Below are 24,196 nucleotides of genomic sequence, written 5' to 3' on the forward strand. Positions count from 1 at the left end.
CTCCCCTCCACCCAACCCAACAACCACTCCTTTGTACTTCTTCCCTGTAGTTTTCCCTTTTCCAGAAATGTCTGGAAATAGAATGCTAGAGCATGTAGCCTTTTAAGTCTGTCTTCTTTCACTGAGCACAATGCGTTGGAGGTTCACTCATGTTGTTGCATGTATTAATAGTTTGTTCCTTTTCACTGCTAAGCAGTATTCTCCTGTGTGGGTGTACCACAGTTTGCATATCCCTTACAAGTTAATAGATATTTGGACAGTTTCTGGGTTGGGGCTATGATTTAAAAAGCTGCTATTTGTACATTGGTGCAGGTTTTTGCAAGAGCATAAGTTTTCACATGTCCTGGGTAAATACCTGAGAGTGGGATTGCTAGGTCATATGCAAATTATTTAAAAGTAAAGAAAGAGCAAATTTCCTTCCCAGGCTTTTGGCTCTCCAGGCAACTGCCATTACCTTTTTCTTTGTATTTTTCCAAAGATGTGTGTGGGGGAGGGGAGAGGGAAAGAGAGAGAGAACATATAATGTTAAAAGAAATGGGGTGCCTGGGTGGCTCAGTTGGTTGAGCATCAACTTCAGATCAGGTCATGATCCACAGTTGCGAGTTCGAGTCCCACATTTGGCTCACTGCTGTTGACATGGAGCCTGCTTCGGATCCTCTGTCCCCCTCTCTCTCTGCACCTCCCAGCCCATGCTCTGTCTCTCAAAAATAAATAAACATTTAAAACCACACACACACACAAACACATACGCACACACACACAACAAAAAACCACCCACAAATATCAGATAATGCACATATTTTGCTTTTGTTGCCTTTTTCATTCAATGGATCTTGAAGGTTATTCCCTCTTAATTCATATACTTCTGTCTCACTCTTTCCCATAGCTCCATGGTAGTCCATATATGGAGGTACCATGCCTTATTTAGCAACCACATATTGATTTCTAATTTTTTTGAACTTGTTGTAATGAACATCCCTGTATATGTTTCTTGTGCCAGTGTTGAGCACAACTATGGGATAAGTCACAGGTGGAGTTCCTACGAGAATAATATACACCCTCATCACTGGTTGCTCCCCTCCTTCCCTCCTCCTCTGACCATAGCCCCCACCACACCAGTGAAACTGCCCTCACCAAGGCCACCACTGGCCCTACATCCCTCGTCCTCCTGGATTCTCTGAGGCAGGCAATGTTGCAGACCCTGCCCTTCTGTTTGAAATATTACTTTCAGGGGCTTTTGGTCTCTCTTGGTTCCCCACATCTCTCATAGTCTCTTCTCTCTTTCCCCTTCCCCCCAGCCGTTCTGCAGACCCTCAGCAGGATCCACTCAGCTCTCTCCTGTCCTCCACATCTTCGGTCACACTTGCTTTCAGGTAGCTCTCATTTTATGTCCATAGTTCTGACCTTTGTTCTCAGCTGTAGTCAACTTCCTGCCCACCCTGTGAGACTGACACCCTAAACCTAACACTGCATCTCTCTACCCTCCAAAGCTTGTCCTCACCTGCTTGCTCTGGCTTTATTTATGGGTCTGCTATGCTGCCAGGAAACTGGGAGACTTTGTGTCCCCCTCTCATGCACAGACATGTACTGTATCCGCTCACTCTCCCATTAATCAGTCACCAAAAGTTGCCTTTCTCATGGTTCTTCCTCTTCTAATACTAGGATCAATCACCCTGGGGCTCTGCTTCCCATAACAATGTGCCAGGCCCTGTGCAAGAATTACCAATCAAATGTACACCTCACACAGCCTTATAAGAAAGATTCTTGGGGCTCCTAGGTGGCTCAGTTGGTTAAGTATCCAACTCTTGATTTTGGCTCAGGTCATGATCTCAAGGTCGTGGGATCAAGCCCCACATCAGGCTTTCCTCTGAGCATGGAGCCTGCTTAAGATTCTTTCTCCCTCTCCCTCTGCCCCCTCCCCTGCTCACACACTGTCTCTCAAAATACATAAATAAACTTAAAAAAAAAAAGATTGTTTGTCATTTAAAGCTCAGATTCAGTAACACATCTAGGAAGTGGTGGACCCAGGGTCCCAAGCAGTCCAGAGCCTGTGCTTGTGACTACACTGTTGTGCCCCCTTACTCACTGAGATTGTCTTAGTCTAGATCGGCTGGCCTCCAGACCTTACCAAGTCCAACTGACACTTAACTCATAGATCGATCTTCCCAAGATATTGCTCTAATTACACCACAGCTCTGATCAAATGCCTTCCCTGCCTCCAAATAGAGCCCTGATGTCAGGCTTGCCATTCAAGGCCCTCCATGCACTGGGCCCAACCTGTGCGTCTCACCCACCATGTGCACCTGAATCTCCAGCTGTTCTGATGTGTCTTCTCATTCCCACATGTTCTTCTTGGCTCACACATTCCTTGCTGGGGGTGCCATCACCCTCATCTCAACCAGAGCAAATCTATCCCCTCCTTTATGGCTTAGCTAAATGCCACTTCCCCCAAAGTTCCCCACATCACAGAGAAAGTACTGCCTTAGAAAGGGAATACCTCAACTCTTGCCCCCAGACTTCTCTCCTCTTCACCATGAATCCAACCTCTGCTCCTGCTCCAACTGGTCCTGTCTTCCCAGAGATCTCATTTTAGAAATTAAGCTGGACTGAAACCAGTTTGGCCCAAATCAAGCAGAACAGCATAGCTCTTTGGTCAAAATAATAATAATATTCTAGAGTCATTTAAAATTCAATTTATTTATTTTTGGGGCGCCTGGGTGGCTCAGTCGGTTAAGCCTCCGACTTCAGCTCAGGTCACGATCTCGCGGTCCGTGAGTTCGAGCCCCGCGTTGGCTCTGGGCTGATGGCTCAGAGCCTGGAGACTGCTTCCGATTCTGTGTCTCCCTCTCTCTCTGCCCCTCCCCCATTCATGCTCTGTCTCTCTCTGTCTCAAAAATAAAAAAAATTAAAAAAAAAAAAGAAAAAAAAACTTTTAAAATTCAATTTATTTATTTTTGGATAAAGAATAGACTTGCATTGTTAAAAATTTTAAAGATAAAAGGGATACAAAGTAAAACCTTTCCCCTTTCCGTCTCCTAGCCACCTAGTTCTTTTCCTCACAGGAAACAAGTATTATTAGTATCTTGTGTATTTTCTCAGACATATTGTATGGTGGGCTTTTAAAAATGTCCAAAAATTCTTTGATTATCCCTTCCTCGAGCATGGGCTGGGCTTAGTGAGTTGCTTGTGGTGTTGTAGACTTCTAAGACTAGGGCATCAAAGGCATTGTAGCCTCCCCCTTCCTGTGCCCTCCTACAGGACATTCAAGCAGCCCTCTGGGGAGACAAGGGACTGGGGCCCCCTGCCAATAGCCACGAGAGGAAGGCATCCTGGAAGCAGAGCCTCCAGCCTCAGACAAGCCTTCAGATAATCACAGTGCCCACTGACATTTGACCACAGCCTCGTAAGACACCATGAGCCAAAACCTCCCCGCTGAGCTGCTCCCAAATTTCTGGCCCACAGAAAGTGTGACATAACACAATTGAGTCTTGTTCACAGCAGTTGGTTCTATAAAGTCACCAAGAACACTGACTTCTCGAATATCGAACCGTTGCTCTTAGGGTAAATACGCGGTTAGGTTCCTGTTAGCCTCTGGTCACATTTCCAACTGATCAATATGTAGCCTTGTTTCATGTGTATTTCTGTTTAAGAATACTGTATTTAATATATATTGTTGATTCATTAACATTGAACTCATGGCCAACTGCACCAGAACTCATGTCTGAACAAAGGTTATGTAACGCATGTTTTCTCCGTAAGCTTTCTTGTGCTAAAGAACACTAGACAGCACTGAAGCCCTGCACTGGGGGGCCATTTTAAACTGTGAAATCACCAACAGAAAGTATAGAAAAACATGGCACTACACAGACATGAGAGCTGAAACAAGAAGGCGGAGCATCACCTTGTTCAGTCTCAGCTGGGAATGTGTGTATAGGGCAACCTAAAATTTTCCTTGCTCTGCGCCTGTCTGCAAATGACCATGAAAGCACTTCAAGTATTGATTTTGGGCTTACAAATTAATTTTAGCGAGTAAGTTCGCAAATACAGAATACATGAATAATGAGGATTCACTGTAAATGTCTGTTGTTTTAGACCACTAAGAATTGGGGTAATTTGCTCTGCAGCAGGAGCTATAAAGAACACATATCCTAATATGCATGCTATGATCCCACTTCTTGCAGAATAATGATACATGCATAGGAAAGGATTGGGGACCACGAGTACCAGTATAAGTGACTTCAGGTGCGTGGAATTATGGGTGTTTTCTAAAGTGCCTTTGTTTGATGGTGTATTCTGATTTTTCCTGAAATAACTGTGTATTGTTTTATGATAAGAAAACATAACAAAACATTAAAAAATATATTGTTAGAGGTTGTGTTTGTTCCAATTAGTTGCCTATCATTGGGCAATTATTTTTGCAGTAAATCCCATATTGGGAGACATTTATTTGACCTAACCAATCCCTTTTTGGATATTTAGTACTATCATCCCTTCTCAAAACGGATTACCTCTGGTCACATTGTTTGGGGCCACGTGTTATACGACCTCCTCTTTCACCCCTGTTGTCCTTTATCTTCAACCTCCACCCCTTGATCCCTTTCCAGACCTTGCTTTGGTCTTTTCCATGAAAACAAGCAACCCTCTTATTTCCCCAGTAATGTGTACATTCACAGCTTCTTCCCCTTCCTCATCCCCAAACCCTCAGTCCACTGTAGTACACCTCTTCCTGGCACTATTCAGCAAAACTGTTCCCCCAGTCTCCTTGGAGCTAAGTCTAACAGACCCTTCTTGGGGCCTTTATTACCCTGGGACTTCCTGCTGCTGGCCCCTGCCTCCTTCTTCTGGGTTTTCACACACTTTCTCCCTTTTTCCCTGTCTGCCTGCTCCTCTATGGCCCCTTCAGAGCCAATGCTCTTGGGCCTGCTCTCTCCTTGGCCCTCTTCCCTCCTCGTTCTACACCCCCTCTCTGGGGAACACACTCACTCCTTGGTTTCAGTTATGTCTGTATGTGAGGGGCTCCCACCAGGTCCATCAGCTGTCTGATGTTGGGCCTGAGCTCCGGCCTGTATGTCAGCTGTCCTCTGGGCCTCTCACTTGGAGGTCTCAGATTCACTACACTGGGCTTGTCCGCACAGGGCCCATCATCTCCCTCCCCTAGTCTCTCCAGTCTCTTCTTCTCTGTCCCCATTTCAGTTTCTCATGTGAGGACTTAGGAGTCACTTCCCCCTCTTCCTCAACCTCCACACAGTGCCTGGCACTCAGGACACTCAATTAATATTAATGACTTTAATCAACCCCAAGCCTAGTTGATTCCACCTTCTGAATGACGGGAGAAGCTTTTGGCCTCCCTCCACCATCTTCTTTTGTCTGTTGTTTCTCTGTTTCTCCCTGACGCTATGGGGCCTATCCCAGAGGCAGCAGAGCTGTGATCCCAAGGCACCTTACTTAACAAGATGCTATGGGAGAATGAAATCCAGCCTGCTCTCAGGGCACCAAGCTGTGGGACCTGGCAAGGGTTTACCCTCACACTTCCCTAGCCCCTCCCTCCTCCATCCAGGGGGAAGGGGTGCCTTTTAAGCTGCATATCCTCAGGGCTGCATCAGAAGGGACACTTCTTTCTACACGCTGAAAAGCGAGATGAGATCCGTCCATGCCCAGCGTCTAGTCCAGCAGGCTGCATGCCCACCTTACATTTGCTTGGCACTGGCACCGCTGGCTGAGCCCTGGAGAAAAGGGGCTTCTGCCTTCCGGGAGGTCCCATCGGGCTGCGAGCCAGGATAGGAGGGAGGAACTGCGAGGAAAAGGGGTGGAGGGGGGGTGTGCATGGTGGAAATGTGGGGGCAGTGGGATGGCCAGGGTCTAGAAGAGGAGGGGATGACTAATTTCCTCGCCGCTTGCTGACTTCCTGAAAGGGCAGCCTTGCTGATAGGGGCAAAACGACCTTATTCAGCGGAAACCATGGAGTGCAAGCCCTGTTCAGGCCAGCCACTGTGGGAGCGCGGCCACAGGAAGGAACTGTAGTTCTTCAAATCGCCAGCAGAGGGAGACCTGAGTTCGCCTCTGCTCCGTGCGCGGCGGGGTATGTGTGGTAGGCTCCGATGGGAAGGTTCGCCTACGGTACAGAATGTGGGGAGCAAGTATGAGGGAGAAATGAGCTGCCTTTCACGCTTCTCTCCTGTATGGCACCCCAAACTCAGGAATACAGGAGGGGAGAGGTGTAGTGGTACTCAGAGAAAGTGAGTGGGGTTTGAACCTGTGGAATGTGAGGTCCTGACGGATATCCGATGGGAGACGCGTACTGGGCAACTAGTATACAGTTCTGGAGTTATGGGGAAGACGGGGGGGGGGGGGGGGGGAGGGGGGTGTTAAACATGCAGATTTGGAGTCATGTTGCAATAGTGCAATGTCTGAAGTAGCTGAGATTGCATAGGGAGCATGAGCACGAGGCAAGCCAAAGGCAGAGGACTGGGGAGCATCAGTATCTTTTTAAGGGGCTGGGAAGAGAGAGGGTGGGCATATCAGCGAAGTTGTAGAATAACCAAGGGAGAGTGTGGGGGATGACAAGGGATGAGAGAATTTTAAAGTAGATGAGTGTCCCCATTGCCAGCCCTCTAAAGAAGAGACTTTGGGGACCCCTGGGTGGCTCAGTCAGTTGAGCATCCAACTTCGGCTCAGGTCATTATCTCAAAGTTCATGAGTTCGAACCCTGCATTGGGCTCACTATGGTCAGTGCAGAGCCTGCTTTGGATCCTGTCTCCCCTCTCTCTGCCCTTTCCCCACTCATGTGTGCATGTGCGTGCGTACTCCCTCTCTCTCTCTCAAAAATAAGTAAAACATTAAAAAGGGGGGGGGGAGGGCACCTGAGTGGCTCAGTCTGTTAAGCGTCTGACTCTGATTTTGGCTCAGGTCATGATCTCACAGTTTGTGGGTTTGAGCCCTGCATCAGGCTCTGCGCTGACAGTGCAGAGCCTGCTGGGGATTCTCTCTCTGCCTCTCTCTCTCTCTCTCTCTCACACACACACACACAAAATAGATACACTTAAAAAAATAAAATAAATAAAAGAGACTCTGCCAGCCTGGTCCCAGGATCTGTATAATGTATGGTCCAGAGGGTGGGAAAAGAGAGATAAAATCAAGAGGCTGGAGAGAAGATGGGGCCCTTAGCTAGAGAGGTAAGTACTTAATAGAAACAATACATTAAAAAACAAACACACAGGGGCGCCTGGGTGGCGCAGTCGGTTAAGCGTCCGACTTCAGCCAGGTCACCATCTCGCGGTCCGTGAGTTCGAGCCCCGCGTCGGGCTCTGGGCTGATGGCTCGGAGCCTGGAGCCTGTTTCCGATTCTGTGTCTCCCTCTCTCTCTGCCCCTCCCCCGTTCATGCTCTGTCTCTCTCTGTCCCAAAAATAAATAAAAAACGTTGAAAAAAAAATTAAAAAAAAATAAATAAATAAAAAACAAACACACAAACACACAAAAAAAACACAAAAAAGCTTCCTTAACAAAAGGAAACTCCCAGGAATCAAGAACAAACTTCATGGTAAAATATTGAAGTCATTCCTATAACATGTAAGACCAAAACAAAAATGTGCTTTATTGCTGTCATTATTCAACATTGTAGTGTAGATCCTACTTTGAGAAGAAGACACAAAAAAAGTACAATTTTTGGAAAGGAAGAAACCAGAATATCATTATTTGCAGATGTTGTTATGTACCCAGAAAAGAGGGATACCTGAAAAATTATTATAACTAACAAGAGAATTAAGTGGCCAATACAAGATCAACATACAAGAATCAACAGTTCTTTTACATACCGATAGTAAGTAATTAAAAAACATAAAGGTTGGGGTGCCTGGGTGGCTCAGTCAGTTAAGCATCTGACATGATTTCATGAGTTTGTGAGTTCAAGCCCTGCTTTGGGCTCTCTGCTGTCAGCACAGAGCCCACTTTGGATCCTCTGTCCCCTTTTGTCTCTGCCTCTCCCCTGCTTGCACACGCTCTCTCTCTCTCTAAAAAATAAACAAACATTCAAAAACAAAACAAACCATGAAGATCAAAACATACTATTTCTAGTAGCGACTAGAAACTGTAAAATACTGTATCTATACACTTAACAGTAGTTAAAATGGTAAATTTTACATTATGTATATTTTGCACAATAAAAACAAAAAAAAATACAATACCTAGGATTTACTTTTTTTTAAAAAGTGCACCACCCATATAAAGAAAACTCTAAAGCATTGCTTAAAAGAAAAGAAGAGGGGCGCCTGGGTGGCTCGTCGGTTGAGCATCAGACTTTGGCTCAGGTCATGATCTCACAGTTGGTGGGTTTGAGTCCTGCATTGGGCTCTGTGCTAACGGCTCAGAGCCTGGAGCCTGCTTCAGATTCTGTATCTTCCTCTCTCTGTCCCTCCCCCACTCACACTCTGTCTCTCGCTCTCAAAAATAAACATTAAAAAAAAAAGTTTAAAAAAATAAATAAAAGAAGAAAAGAAATGTGAAATAAATGGAGAGACATACCATGTTCCCAGATGCCATTATTGTTATTTTAATTCTGTTTTTACATGAATTAGACATTACTAGAATCATTTTTTTTTTTTTAACGTTTATTTATTTTTGAGACAGAGAGAGACAGAGCATGAACGGGGGAGGGTCAGAGAGAGAGAGGGAGACACAGAATCCAAAACAGGCTCCAGGCTCTGAGCTGTCAGCACAGAGCCCGATGCGGGGCTCGAACTCACGGACTGCGAGATCATGACCTGAGCCGAAGTCGGCCGCTTAACCGACTGAGCCACCCAGGCGCCCCTAGAATCATTTTATACAGGCAACAATACCTGCTTGTTTACCGATTTCTTTGCTCACCATTCCTTCTTGAATCTCTGATTTTCCTTCTAGGATTTTTCCCCTTCTTCCTGAAAGAACATTCTTTAGCAGTCCCTTAATACAGGTTTATTAGTGCTAAACATCAGTTTTTGTTTATTTAGATATGCCCCTAATTCACATCATTCTTCAAAGACAGTTTTGCTGAATATATAATTCAATCCTGGCAGTTACTTCCTTTTAATCCTTTAGTACATTATTTTGCTATTTTCTGTATTCCACTCTTGCTGTTGAGAAATCTTTGTCAGCTTAATCGTTGTTTACTTGTAGGTGATATGACTTTCCTTTCTGATTGCCTTAAAAAATTTTTTTATGGAAAATTTCAAACATGCCCCAAAGTAGAGAGAAGAGTTTAATGAACTTCCACATTCCCAACACCTGGCATCAACAGTTAAGGATATTTTGTCAATAGTGTTTCCTCTATTCTGCCTCCCCTTCCCTGAGGCATTTTGTTTTGTTTTGTTTTTGCTAGAGTATTTAAAGCAAATTCCATGGGTGCCTGGCTGGCTCAGTCAGTAGAACATGTGACTCTTGATCTCAGGGACTTGAGTTCAAGCACCTTGTTAGGTGTAGAGCTTACTTAAAAAAAAAAAAAAGTTAAAAAAGAGCAAATTCCAGATGTACATAAGGATTAGATTGTGTTGTTGATAAGTCAGGATTTTTTGCTTTATTTTATTTTTGCTAATCTCTTAATATCATCTAATTCCTCATGCATGTTCAAATTTCTCTGATTGTCTCAAAAAGGTCTTTTTACAGTTGGTTTGTTTGACTCAGCATCCAGAGTCCACATCATGCATTTGGTTGATACGGCTATTAAGTCTCTTTTCATCTATCACAGCCCCACTCCACCTCCTTTTTTATGCCATTCATGTCTTGATTAAAAACAGGCCATTTGTCTTAATATCCACAATCAGGATTTGTCTGATTGCTTCCTCATGGTGTCATCTCACTTGTTCCTCTAGCTCCTGTATTTCCCATAAATTGGTAGTTCACTCTAGAGAGTTGATTAGATTTAGGTTATTTTGGCAAAATGCTGTCGTAGATGGCATTCCAGTTGCATTATGCTAAGAAGCATAATTGTGTTTGGTTACTGCACTTTGATGTTAAATGCATCCATTACTGAATTAGAGGGCACAAAATGGTTATTTCCTCCTATTTCTATCATTCCTTCTCCATTTATTAGTTGGAATTAATCTATTAGAAAATTTTCGTCAACTACTTGATTGAAATGCACTTGATGTCATATCAAGGTAACTAATGAAGGGTATGTGTGTGAGATTATCAAATTATGGAAGTTTGTGTATTTAATGTGCTCAATAAAATACAGTCATTATTATTTTAGATGCTGAGATTATCCCATCTTTAGTCCTTTCAGTTTGGCTCCTGTAACCTTTTGGCATTACTCTGGTAGTCATTGACAACTTTATTACTTTATGAGTCAATGAAATCTCCTAGGTCCATCTTGTATATTTCCTGCCTTAGATATGGAATCAGCCATTTTTCCAGGGAACGCTGGTTCCTTTTAGTGAGAATGATATTTAGAGAGCAAACTTTGGTTGTTAAGGGTGCTTATTGCTACCAGGTTGTCATTTCTACAGAGGACAGAGCTGAAAAATACCTATTATTTAGAAAGAAAAAGAAATAGTGAGTTCATATCTATGTTTCCAATTCAATTTTAAGATTACAAAGGTTTTCAACTGAACTTTTAAAAACTTTAATCTCTGGCTGCTTTTACAACTCTGTCTTTAGTATTCTTCAGTTTCCTTATAAGCATCTGGGGTGGATTTCTTTTTATTTATTCTGCTTGCTATCATATGGTGCATCCTGTGTTGTGACTTCATATATTTCATCAGTTCTGGAATACTCTTCCTTTTCCTCTTCACATATTGCTTCTCCTACATTCTTTCCATAATGACTTCCTGTGATTTCTCTCTTTTTTTAATGCTCATTTATTTAATTTATTTTTGAGAGAGAGAGAGAGAGAGAGAGAGAGAGAGAGAGAGAACGTGCAAGCAGGGGAGGGGCAGAGAGAGAGGGAGAATCCAAAGCAGGTTCCAGGCTCCAAGCTGTCAGAGGAGAGCCCAATGACTTGGTGCTCTAACGCAAGAACTGTGTGAATATGACCTGAGCTTAAGTAAGACACTTAACCGACTGAGTCACTCAGGTGACCCCGTCTTATGATTTCTTTCTTTTTTTTAATGTTTATTTTTGAGAGAGAGAGACAGAGCATGAGCAGGGGAGGGGCAGAGAGAGAGGAAGACACAGAATCTGAAGCAGGCTCCAGGCTCTGAGCTGTCAGCACAGAGCCCAACATGGGGCTCAAACTCATGAACCATCAGTTCATGACCTGAGCTGAAGTCTGATACTTAACCAACTGAGCTACCCAGGCACACCCTGCGATTTCAATTAGACAAATGACAGGTCCTTTCATTCTGTACACCATAACTCTTATATCCTCTGTCACAATATTCTTCTCCTGTTTCTCTTTGCTGTGTTTTAAGTAATTCCTTCAACAATTTCTTCATGATTTCTCTTTTCAGCTGTGTCTAATCTGTGTTTTTTAATATTCAGTGTACTCAGTGAGGTGCTTTTTTATTGTGGTATTGTTTATCGAAAAACTGGAGTAAGATTACGTTTCATCATTAGTTGAACACCTAAGTAAGTTATTGTATATACATAAAATGAATACTACGAAATCACTTACATGATATTTATAAAATTTCAAAATGCATAAACAAAAAACAACAAAAGAGGGATTGCTCTAGACTAAGAGAAATTTAAGAAACACAATTACCAAATGCAGTATGTGAGTACTAATGCAAATAGACCAACTATAAAAAAAGACATTTTGAGACAACTGGGGAAATTTGAATATGACCTACTATTACAGAAATCCAAGGAATTATTGTTAAATGTGATAATGACATTACATCTTTGTAAGAAAACATTGACATATTTTAGAGATGCATTAAGTGTAGAATTTATTTAAAATACTTCAGTAGCAGCACACACACACACACACACAAGGAAAAGATGAAGTAATTTTGACAAAGGTTTGATAATTGTTGAATGTGGGTAATACTCATATGGGAATTCATTAAACTGTTCTCCCCACTCTTTGGGTGTACTTGAAATTGTCCAAGAAAAAGTCCTAGTCAATATATATGGAGGCAAATAAATAGAAACAGGCCTTGAAGAGCTCCAGGCAATCTGTTAATAATAGTTACCTATGGTGCAGGAGGAAGCTAGGTAGGGTGGGGGCTAAGGTGGAGTTTTACTGTTTATATACATCGGTATGGTTTGATTTCTTTTTTTCTGGTACAATGAGAATATACTTACATGTTACTTCCGTAAATTCCCTGTTAAGAAGGAAGTTGTCTGCATTGTCAATTGCCTCGGAGAGGCCAAGGCAGGACTGCAGAGTCCACTCAATTTGGCAACCAGAGGCTATTGATGACTTTAAGAAGAGCTGCTGGTGGGGTGGATGGCAGGCTGCAGGGATGAGGGGACGCCAGCATCGAGGTGGGAAGCTTACCTATGAAAAGCGGCAGAAGGGCAAGGAAGACAGCAGATAGGAGCAGGTGAGTAAAGTTTCCAATAAGATGGAGTTTGGGAGCAAAGACATCTGCCCGAGCCAGGTGTGAGGGATGAGATATGGTCCTGAACGGGAAAACAGGGAACTAGAAACAGAGTCTGAAGGATCAGGAACAGGTTGAGAAAGGTAGATGGGTCAGGGTGATTTGTTCAGGAAGCATCCTGTGAATATCATTCCAGGGCATTAGTGGCTCATTTCTCTGAATGTGTGTGATGGCTGGGGTGGGGGCTGAAAGCATTGGGGCCTGACTACGGAGCAGGGTCATTGACATTGAATGGTGACCCTTGTTTAGGACGGGTGCAGGGGAGATTCAGGGGCCAGGTTGAGAGTGCTGTCAGAAATGGGTGAAGTGATGCCTCTTAGAATCCAGTTGAACAAGGAAGGGAATGAGGAAGGAAGTCACCTGATACCATACCTGGCACATAGTAGATGCTCAACCAATACTTGCTGACTGTTTTCAAGGGATTAGAAGCCTCAATAAGATTGAAGAGCAAGTGTTGTGAGACTAAGCGTGTAGGGGCTGGAGGAACAGGAGGTTGTGGTCACAGAGTGGTGTATTGAGAGGTTATGGTATCAACACTGGGATGGTTTTGGTCATGACCAAAGCTCGGCTATGGCTTGACGGAGTGGGTTGGGGGACAAGGTCTGTTTAGGAAATCACAGAACAGTGAGGATTTATGGGTGTTAGAAATCTTAAGAACTGAAGTGCCCATTTACTTCCTACCAGGTCTCAGCTTTTCTACACTTCTGTCTCTGGCTTTCCTATGTGTTGGTCTTTGATCGCATGTTCTCCTTTGTCTGTGCTTTCACTCACCCTTCAGTTAACTTCCTGGCTGAGTCGGAGCCCATCTGAGCTTCTGGGCACCCCTCAGGCAGTTGCAACACATCAGTAGTGCTCTTCCATCTGCCTCAGGATCTGCTGTCGCCTGACTCCTAGATCTCGTGCCTGTGCACAGGCTATTCCTCACGTCCTGGAGTTTCCTGGGATCATGTGAACACCTGTTTGCCTGCTCATAGAGAAAGAGGCCATTTACAGTTAGAATGATTCGGTATTTTATGGTTGTTCACACCCTGTGACTTGCCAAAACATTTTCATAAGCACCATTTTTTCTGCTGCTCACATTATCTCAGGAAGTTAAAATGATAAAGGAAATAGTAATAGAGGGAGTCTGGTGGTGGGGCTTGGCACAGAACTATGGAGACCCTGTAGGTCAGAGTCTGAGCTTTAGATTTGCTGGGCCAGACACTTGAATTTCGTGGGGTCCCCAAAGTGAGCAGTCTCACCAGGACCGATTCACACCGGCCAAACTGATAAGAGATTGATATACAAGCCAGATCTAAACTTTTATTTACAGTAAGGGATACATTTTTCTTTTTTGAAAAATGTCTATTTATTTATTTTGAGAGAGAGAGAGAGCCTGTGCGAGAGAGAGAGAGTTGGGAGGGACACAGAGAGAGGGAGACAGAGAATCCCAAGTAGGCTTCATGCTGCAAGCGAAGAGCCCAACGCAGGGCTTGATCCCACAGATCGTGAGATCTTGACCTGTGCTGAAATCAAGAGCCAGATGTTTAACCGACTGAGCCACCCATGCACCACCAGAGTATATTCTTCAAAAGGTGCCTCCTATATCTATAATCCTTCCCCAAGAGATCTCATCCAGGTTCGTGGCTTGAAAAGCCACATATGCCCTGATGACTCCCAAATATGTATCTCTAGGCCCAGTCTATTCTTTTCCTTATCTATCCAATGGTCTAGTTTACCTCTCCTTTGACTAATAGACATCTCTTGACTGTTCCAATTCTGTCAAGATGAGAATTCACTTGGGCTGCTGGCCTCCTCCCCAAACTAAACATAGGAGGAATTATAGACAGCAGTATGAAATCCAGGAAATAGCAACAACAAAGAAGAAACGCCTGGGGAGCTAAAAGCCTCTTTAGAACAAAATTGCACGCGCGTGCATGCGTGCATGCGTGTGTGTGTGTGTGTGTGTGTGTGTGTGTGTGTGTAGAGTAGTTGCAGCCTGAGGGAGAGGTGACAGTAATCATAAGGATAAAAGAAAAGTAATGGACTTTCTGTTCTTGCCTCTCCCACACCTTTGCATCAGACAGACATTGCCTCTCTCTGTAGAACTGCAGAGGCAGTGGCTCAGGCCACTGGTCAGGGTGTCCATGGGAATGAACTCAGAACAGCATGAAAGCCCTGTCAGGGTCAAGAGTAGATAAATTAGGGGAACAACTATCTTTGAGTGTATCCTCACTCCTTTACTCTTTGCCCTCCAAATCCCCAGGCTGGCCCTTCCAATCGGGAAAGGCAGCTTCCTTCTAGCCCGGGGGGAAAGGAGGAATAAAACCAAGACCCCAAGGAGTTTGCGGCCAGGTGAAGACAAGCAGATGTGATGCCATGTGATTGTGTGGTGCCTGGGGTGCCCCACTAGAGATCGGAGTCCCTGTTCTCTCCTTGAACTTAATAGGCTAACAGACACTGAGTGGCCTTCTGTCCCTCCCCAAAAGGCTGTATGGAGCAGAGTAGGGAATACCCTCAGGGAATATAGTCTCACAAGCCTAAGTAGTGGTACACTCAAGGCATAAAATTAAACCAAAAGAAAAGCAAAATGCATCACATGTAACATCAGAAGAAACAGGAGGACAGAAGCAGGAGAATTAGTACAGATGGACCAGGGATTTCAAATCAGCGCTACAAATATACAAAAGTAATATTAGCACTATAAAGCAAAAACCAAAAAAAGTTTAGAAGAGCCAAATGAAAATATTAGGTAAGAAAAAGATAATAGTTGAAATAAAGAGCACAGTAAGTGAGATATATAACCAATGAAAAATAAATTAATTAGAGAATATCATTTGGGGAAACACTCCAAAAAGGACTCATTAAAGAATGAGGAGATAGGGGCACCTGGGTGGCTCAGTCGGTTAAGTGTCTGACTTCAGCTCAGGTCATGATCTCATGGTTCATGGGTATGAGCCTCGCATTGGGCTCTGTGCTGACAACTCAGAGCCTGGAGCCTGCTTCAGATTCTGTGTCTCCCTCTCTCTGCCCCTCTCCTGCTTACACTCTGTCCCTTTCTAAAATAAATAAAAAATAAAAAATAATTAAAAAAAAAAGAATGAGGAGATAAAAAAAATAAAACTGGGAGATCAGGAAGGTAGAAGTAAATGCCCACATCTATAACAGGAATTCAGAAGGAAAAAATGAAAATGCATAGAAGAATATATTTGAAGAAATAATAGACACACATTTTCCAGGTTTGAAAAGAATGAATGGCTTCAGATTGGAAGGGCTACAGAGTGGAAAATAAAAGAGAGAAGGGAAAACCCACACAAGATACCAGATGGTAAAATCTAAAAATACCAAAGAGAAAACTTGAAAAGTATTAGATCGACATTAGATCTCTCCGTTGCAACACTGGGTGTAAGAAGATAGTGGAATGATATTTCTTAAGTACCAGAAGAAAATAATTTTGAACTTGAAGTTTTATATCCAGCCAGGTTGTCATTAGAACGTGAAAAAAATTCTCAGGCAACAAGGTCTCAAAATGCTTCTCATAAAAAGAGCCACATGAGAGAACATCTCTGGAGTGCCAGAAAGCAAGGATGCATGAAAAGGTAAATGGAATGATTCCAAATGGTTTATCCTAATATATAAAGCAAGTTGTTTACAAAATGTTAACAATTATTAAATATAGGTGGAGGGATATATTGATGTTTATTGAATTTACTTTTCTAGAAGTTTGGAAATTTTCATAACAAAAAATGTTTAAAACATTTTGGAGGCAATACGCAAATATGAAGAGATACAAATCAGGAGACTTTGCAAGAAATAGAGTAAGAGTGATTTGATACATTGGTGAAATTTCTGTTGTCTAAACAACAACAGCAAGAACAACAAACTTAAGACTGAAAAAAGGAAAAAGAGGAAGTATACCCATAATAGTCCCAAATTAATATTCTACACAATACTAAATTGATAGTAGATTGGAAGTAGATAGAAATTTGGGAAATGCCTAAATACTTGGAAATTAAACAATACATTCTTTAAAAAATTTTTATTTATTTTTTCATTCATTCATTCATTCATTCATTCATTCATTTATTTTACATCCAAGTTAGTTAGCATATAGTGCAACAATTTCAGGAGTAGATTCCTTAATGCCCCTTATTCTTTTAGCCCATCCCCCTCCACAACCCTCTGTTTGTTCTGTGTATTTAGGAGTGTCTTATAAACAACACATTTTGATATAACCCATGGTTCAAAGAAAAAATCACAAGGAAAATTATTTTTGAACTGAATAAAAAAGAAAACTTGTGGTGCCTAGATGGCTCTGTCGGCTAGGCATCCGACTCTTGATTTCAGCTCAGGTCATGATCTCGGGGTTCATGGGTTCAGGCTCTGTGTTGGGCTCCATGCTGACAGTGCAAAACCTGCTTGGAATTCTCTCTCCTCCTCTCTCTCTGACTCTCCCCTGCTTGCTCTCTCTCTATCTCAAAAATAATAAAAACATTAAAAAAAAATTCGACGTATCAAAATTTATGGGATGCAGCAAAAGCAGTGCTTTTAGGGAAAGGTATAGCTTTAAACACCTATATTAGAAAAGAAAAAATGCTCTCATATCAATAACTTAAGCTTCCACATTAATAACCTGGAGAAAAGGAGCCAACTGAGTCCAAGCAGAAGGTAGAAAATAATATAGATTAAAGTGTAAACAAATAAAATAGAAAACCGAAAAACAACAGAGACAAAAATCAATAAAAAAAAAAAAGTTAGGTTTTCTGGAAAAGATTAACAAAATTGCCATATCTTTAGTTAGGCTGACCAAAATTAAAAAAAAAAAAAAGAAAAAGAAAAAATATGAATTGCAAAATCACGACTGATCCTACAGAAATAAAAAGAATATAAAGGAATACTACAAATTCAATAGCCTGGTTGAAATGGACAAGTTCCTAGCAAGATATGGATTATGAAAATTGATTCAAGAATATAAAATCTGAATAGTAAAAAAGTAAAAAGTAAAAAAGTAAAAAAGTAAAAAAGAAGATATCCACATTGGAAAGGAAGTAAAAGTGTATTCACAGATGACATGGTCCTGTATATACAAATTCCTAAGAAATTCACAAAAAAACTATTCTTAACATGTCAACACTGCCCAAATTGATGTACAAATTTAATGCAATCCCTATCCAAGTCCCAGCTGCCTTCTTTGTAGATATTGACAAACTAATTCTATCATCAAAGTGGAAATGCAAAGGATCCAGAATAGCCAAAAAATTTTTGAAAAAGAATAAAGTTGAAGGACTCAGACTTTCTGGTTGCAAAACTTACTACAAAACTATAGTAATCAAAACAATGTGGTACCGATAGTAAGATGGACACATAGACCAATGGCCTCGAATTGAGAGTCAGAAATAAGACTTCACATGTAAGGCCAATTTACTTTTGGTGAAGGTGCCAAGGAAATTCAATGGGAAAAAGATATTCTATACAACTGTTGGCAAGGATGTGGAGAAACTGGATCCCTCATACATTCCCAACAGGAGTATAAAATGGTACAGCCACTTTGGAGAGCAGTTTGGCAGTTTCTTAAAAAGTTAAAAATAAACCTACCCTTCCACCCAGAAATTCCATTCCTAACTATCTACTGAGAGAAATGAAAACATGTCCACACAAAGATTTGTACATGAATATTCGTAGCAGCATTATGCATAATAGCTAAAACCAGGAAACAATCCAAACGCCTATCAACAGGTTAATGGATAAACCAAATGTGGTGTATTCACACTGGAAGACTGCTCAGCAATTAAAAGGAATAATTACTGATAACTGATACACACATGACATAGATGAACCTCAAAAACATTATAGACACAAAAGACTGTATCTTGTATGATCCCATTTATGTGAACTATACAGAAAAGGCAAATTTATACACGTAGAAGTAGGTCAGTGGTTGCCTGGGCTAGATCTGGGAATAGGGACTGACTGCAAATGAGCACTGCAAGGGAACTTTTTGGGGTGATGAAAATGTTCTAAATTTGGATCGTCGCGATAGTTGCACAGCTCTATACATTTACTAAAAATAATTGAATTGTACACTTACAATGGATGAATATGTTATTTTATGGTATTTACATTAAACGTCAATAAAGCTGTTAAAAAAAGAATCATAGGGGCGCCTGGGTGGCGCAGTCGGTTAAGCGTCCGACTTCAGCCAGGTCACGATCTCGCGGTCCGTGAGTTCGAGCCCCGCGTCAGGCTCTGGGCTGATGGCTCGGAGCCTGGAGCCTGTTTCCGATTCTGTGTCTCCCTCTCTCTCTGCCCCTCCCCCGTTCATGCTCTGTCTCTCTCTGTCCCAAAAATAAATAAAAATGGTTGAAAAAAAAAAAAATTAAAAAAAAAAAAAAAAAAGAATCATAGGTTCAGGGACCAAAGTATCGGGGTAATTGAGGGATATTTTATTCTAGCTGGAGGAAAATCTCTGATAGGCTCAAATCTGAGGGCTATATCCAACTACGTACCTGTGATAGGATGAATAATGGCTCCAAAGATATTCAGGTCCTAATCCCTGGAACCTGTGAGTATAATCTCAAACGGCAAAAGGGACTTTGCAGATGTGATTCAGTTAAGGGTCTTGAAATGGGAAGGTTATTCTGGATTATCCAGTTAGTCGGGCCCTGCAGTTAATCACAGATGCCCTTGTAAGTAGGAGACAGCGGGAGATTTGACACAGTGATAAGAGATGAGAATGTGGACGAGAGGGGCGGAGGAAGGGGTCATGAGCCACAGAATGCAGACTGCCTCCAGAAGCTAGGGAATGAGAGGAAGCAGATTCTCCCCCAGAGCCTCCAAAAGGAATGCGGACCTGGTGACGCCCTGACTTTAGCCCAGTAAAATTGATGTCAGGCTTCTGGCCTCCAGAACAGTAAGGGAATACATCTGTGCTGCTTCAGGTCACCAAGTTGGTGGCAATTTGTTACAGTGCCATAGGAAATGAATATAATATCCAACCTCAAACAGATTTGGTATGTATTTTATAAATTTTGAATTAGTTGCAAATACATAAAAACTTGTAAATTTCACATTATAATCTAGATTTATGTGGGCTTTTTTTTAAATGGGAAAATTAGGCAGCATAGGTCTTCCCCATCAATATGATAATAATTGGCCAGAACTGAGTCATGCTCCATCAGCTTTGTGGTCTTCCTGTGGCCTGCTTATTCTCTACGAATGCCTGACTCCTGTAGGCAGATGGGAGTTTGTGCCTCCTACTTTACTTTATTTACTTATTTATTTTAGAGAGAAAGGGGGTGTGTGAGCAGGGGAAAGGGGCACAGGGAGACAGAATCTTGATCAGGCTCCATGCCCAGCGCGGAGGGTGACATAGGGCTCCATCTCACAACTGTGAGATCATGACCTGAGCCCAAATCAAGAGTCAGAGGCTTAACCCACTGAGCCACCCAGGCTCCCCTGTGTCTCCTACTTTAGAATGGTTACTGGGGCACCTGGGTGGCTCAGTCAGTTAAGTGTCCGACTTCTGCAGAGGTCATGATCTCGAGGTTCGTGAGTTTGAGCCCTGTCTGGGGCTCTGTGCTGACAGCTCAGAGCCTGGAGCCTGCTTCGGATTCTGTGTTTCCTCTTTCTGCCCCCGCCCCACTCATACTGTCTCTCCTTCCCTCTCTCAAAAATTAAAAAGAACATTAAAAAAATTAATATAGAATGGTTGCCATAGCTTTCTGCATCTCAAGACACGGCCCTGAATGTGTCATCTTCCTCACTAGCATGGATTATAACTATCTTCTTTTTGAGAGGGTCAAAGAGGAAAGAGGGGTCACTCATAAAGCTGCCTAATTAGTTCATCCTGTGTCATGTAAGGGTTCTGCTGACTAAAGAGCTCTTGCTTGCATTATCAGATTTGTCTGTCAAGCTTCTGGCCTTTGTAGAATATTTGGGGGCGGGGAGTCTCTCATGTTCACACTTTGCTTGTTTTTTTCATTTTACCGTGTTCTGATCCATTACCTCCTGGGGTTCCAGGACCACTACCTTCTCTTGAAAGGTGCTGTCAGCATCTTGGAGGCCTCAGAAGAGAGGCAGGAGGGGGCCATTGGGAAAGCCATCCTTGAGTCTGAGGTGTGAACACAGACCGTGCAATGATTTGCATCAGCACAGGTGAAAGGTCTGCAGACTTCGCCAAAATCTTGGGGTGAACTATGAGGCACAAAAGAGAAGTCTTAAAAAAGTAGGTATGAGAAAATGCTCCAGCATTCAAGATCAAGTGCCTCCACTTCAGTTCCTGTCTGGGCACTCCCTCTCTTCTATCCCTCAACTCCCTCCACCCGGAAGCCTGGGCTCCCAAAGCCCTTTTTCAGGTCAGATGCCACTACGGTTGGTGTTTCCACACTCTGACTAATCCCCTTGTGGAAAGACTCACAGTTTTGCTTTTTTGCTTTTTATTGATTTTATTTTTTAAATTTACATCCAAATTAGTTAGCATATAGTGCAACAATGATTTCAGGAATAGATTCCTTAGTGCCCCTTACTCACTTAGCCCATCCACCCTCCCACAACCCCTCCAGCAACCCTCTGTTTGTTCTCTATATTTAAGAGTCTCTTATGTTTTGTCCCCCTCCCCGTTTTTATATTCTTTTTGCTTCCCTTCCCTTATGTTCATCTGTTCTGTGTCTTAAAGTCCTCATATGAGTGAAGTCATATGATATTTGTCTTTCTATGACTGACTAATTTCGTTTAGCATAATACCCTCTAGTTCCATCCACGTAGTTGCAAATGGCAAGATTTCTTTCTGATTGTTGAGTAATAATCCATTGTGTATATATACCACATTTTCTTTATCCATTCATCCATTGATGGACATTTGGGCTCTTTCCATTCTTTGGCTATTGTTGATAGTGCTGCTATAAACGTGGGGGTGCATGTGTCCCTTCGAAACAACATACCTGTATCCCTTGGATAAATACCTAGTAGCGCAATTGCTGGGTCGTAGGGTAGTTCTATTTTTAATTTTTTGAGGAACCACCATACTGTTTTCCAGAGTGGCTGCACCAGTTTGCATTCCCACCAGCAGCGCAAAAGAGATCCTCTTTCTCCGCATCCTCGCCAACATCTGTTGTTGCCTGCGTTGTTAATGTTAGCCATTCTGACAGGTGTGAGGTGGTATCTCCTTGTGGTTTTGATTTGTATTTCCCTGATGATGAATGATGCTGAGCATTTTTTCATGTGATGGTTGGCCATCTGGATGTCTTCTTTGGAGAAGTGTCTATTCATGTCTTTTGCCCATGTCTTCACTGGATTATTTGTTTTTTGGGTGTTGAGTTTGCTAAGTTCTTTATAGATTTTGGATACTAACCCTTTATCTGATATGTCATTTGCAAATATCTTCTCCTGATTTGTCGGTTGCCTTTTAGTTTTGCTGATTGTTTCCTTTGCTGTGCAGAAGAAGGCACACACACACACACACACACACACACACACACACACAAATATTCCATGCAACTGGATAGGAAGAGCAAATATTGTTAAAATGTCAATACTACCCAAAGCAACCTACGTATTTAATTCAGTCCCTATCAAAATAACACCAGCATTCTTCACAGAGCTAGAACAACCAATCCTAAAATTTGTATGGAACCAGAAAAGACCCCGGATAGCCAAAGCAATCTTGAAAAAGAAAACCAAAGCAGGAGGCATCACAATCCCAGACATCAAGCTATACTACAAAGCTGTAATCATCAAGACAGTATGATACCGGCACAAGAACAGACACTCAGATCAATGGAATAGAATAGAGAACCCAGAAACGGACCCACAAACATATGGCCAACTAACCTTTGACAAAGCAGGAAAGAATATCCAATGGAATAAAGACAGTCTCTTCAGCAGGTGGTGCTGGGAAAACTGGATGGCGACATGCAGAAGAGTGAATCCGGACCACTTTCTTACACCATATACAGAAATAAACTCAAAATGGATGAAAGACCTAAATGTAAGACAGGAAGCCATCAAAATCCTCGAGGAGAAAGCAGGCAAAAACCTCTTTGACCTTGGCTGCAGCAACTTCTTACTCAGCACGTCTCCAGGGGCCAGGGAAACAAAAGCAAAAATGAACTATTGGTACCTCAACAAAATAGAAAGACTCACAGTTTTCCAGACACCCGCTCACTTGCTGCCCCCGCCCCCGCTGGAGGACACCACCTCTCTGGCCAGTGCACCTCCCAGAGTCTGGATTCTTCAGTCTGGATTGAAGCCTATGCACAGCCTCATGAAACAGTTTCACGGAAGTGCTTCAGCAATGCCTGTGGAGGCCTCTCAGTGGTCTCCATTCTCAAGAGGAAATTCGTCTCAGGTTCTTTTGGCTACCTTTCTGGCCTTCCTCCCAATTTCCCGTGGGTAATGGCTTTGACCAGGGGATACCCACCCCCTTGCCCAAGATAGGACTGCAGGGACTGCCTGCTCTGAATATTATTCGTTAAAAAGAAACATTTTCCTCACCCATAAACAGGTCTGCAATGCCCTTAGTAGAAAATTACAGATCTTTAGAGTGGCCCACAGATCCTGAATCGGTAGCTTCTTTCCATCTTGCCATCCGACTCAGTGCTCAGGCCACACCAGCGTTAAAACTCATAACGGCATAAATCTCCCAGCTATTCCCTGTCTTGGGCCTTTGTACAAACCCTTCCCTCTTTATGCAAACTGTTCTGGGCTCCTTTTCCACTCCACATCTTTCTGTGGTCTCGCCTAAAGTAATTTCCTCAGGGAAACCTTCCCTGACCTCCCAACTGGAAGGAAGTTCCTCTATATTCCCTGTAGAACCCCAAACACAGACACCCATAATCCTTCGCTCTCCCCTCACAGCACTTACTGTCACTTGAAGTTTTATATTTTGGGGGTTTTGTATTTACTGTCTCCCTCACGAGAGTTCCTCTCATGAGAGGAGCTTCTTGAGAGGCTGTGTCTGTCGGTCCCACATTTGTTGAATCCATAAATGAATGAAAGGGAACCATTTACAAAGACACTCTCAACCTCAGCCATCCCCAACAATTTAAAATATGCAGAGCTTCTCACTTTTTTGAACCTTTGTATTTATTTTTTTTTAATTTTTTTAACGTTTATTTATTTATTTATTTTTTAATTTTTTTTTTCAACGTTTTTTATTTATTTTTGGGACAGAGAGAGACAGAGCTGAACGGGGGAGGGGCAGAGAGAGAGGGAGACACAGAATCGGAAACAGGCTCCAGGCTCCGAGCCATCAGCCCAGAGCCTGACGCGGGGCTCGAACTCACGGACCGCGAGATCGTGACCTGGCTGAAGTCGGACGCCCAACCGACTGCGCCACCCAGGCGCCCCACGTTTATTTATTTTTGAGACAGAGAGAGACAGAGCATGAATGGGGGAGGGGCAGAGAGAGAGGGAGACACAGAATCTGAAACAGCTGCAGGCTCTGAGCGGTCAGCACAGAGCCCGACGCGGGGCTCGAACTCATGGACCGCGAGATCATGACCTGAGCCGAAGTCGGACGCTTAACCGACTGAGCCACCCAGGTGCCCCTTGAACCTTTGTATTTAAAATAAGATACACCCAATGATGTATCTTGATAGTTTGCCTAACCAAAAGGCCCAAGACTTAAGTGTTTTTCTCAAAATAAATGTGAAATCAACAAAGATGATGACTAAGAACATAAACTCTCATGCATGGAGACCAC

At 42.7% G+C, this 24,196-nt stretch overlaps 1 pseudogene; it reads right to left on the reverse strand.

Annotated features, from left to right (window-relative positions):
* The window catches only part of LOC131484911 (single-stranded DNA-binding protein, mitochondrial-like), a 236,788-nt pseudogene extending 212,945 nt beyond the window's left edge, over nucleotides 1-23,843 (reverse strand).
* Between the last annotated feature and the right edge of the window lie 353 nt (nucleotides 23,844-24,196).

Source organism: Neofelis nebulosa, chromosome 9 (genome assembly GCF_028018385.1).
Source record: "Neofelis nebulosa isolate mNeoNeb1 chromosome 9, mNeoNeb1.pri, whole genome shotgun sequence".
Classification (NCBI taxonomy): domain Eukaryota; kingdom Metazoa; phylum Chordata; class Mammalia; order Carnivora; family Felidae; genus Neofelis; species Neofelis nebulosa.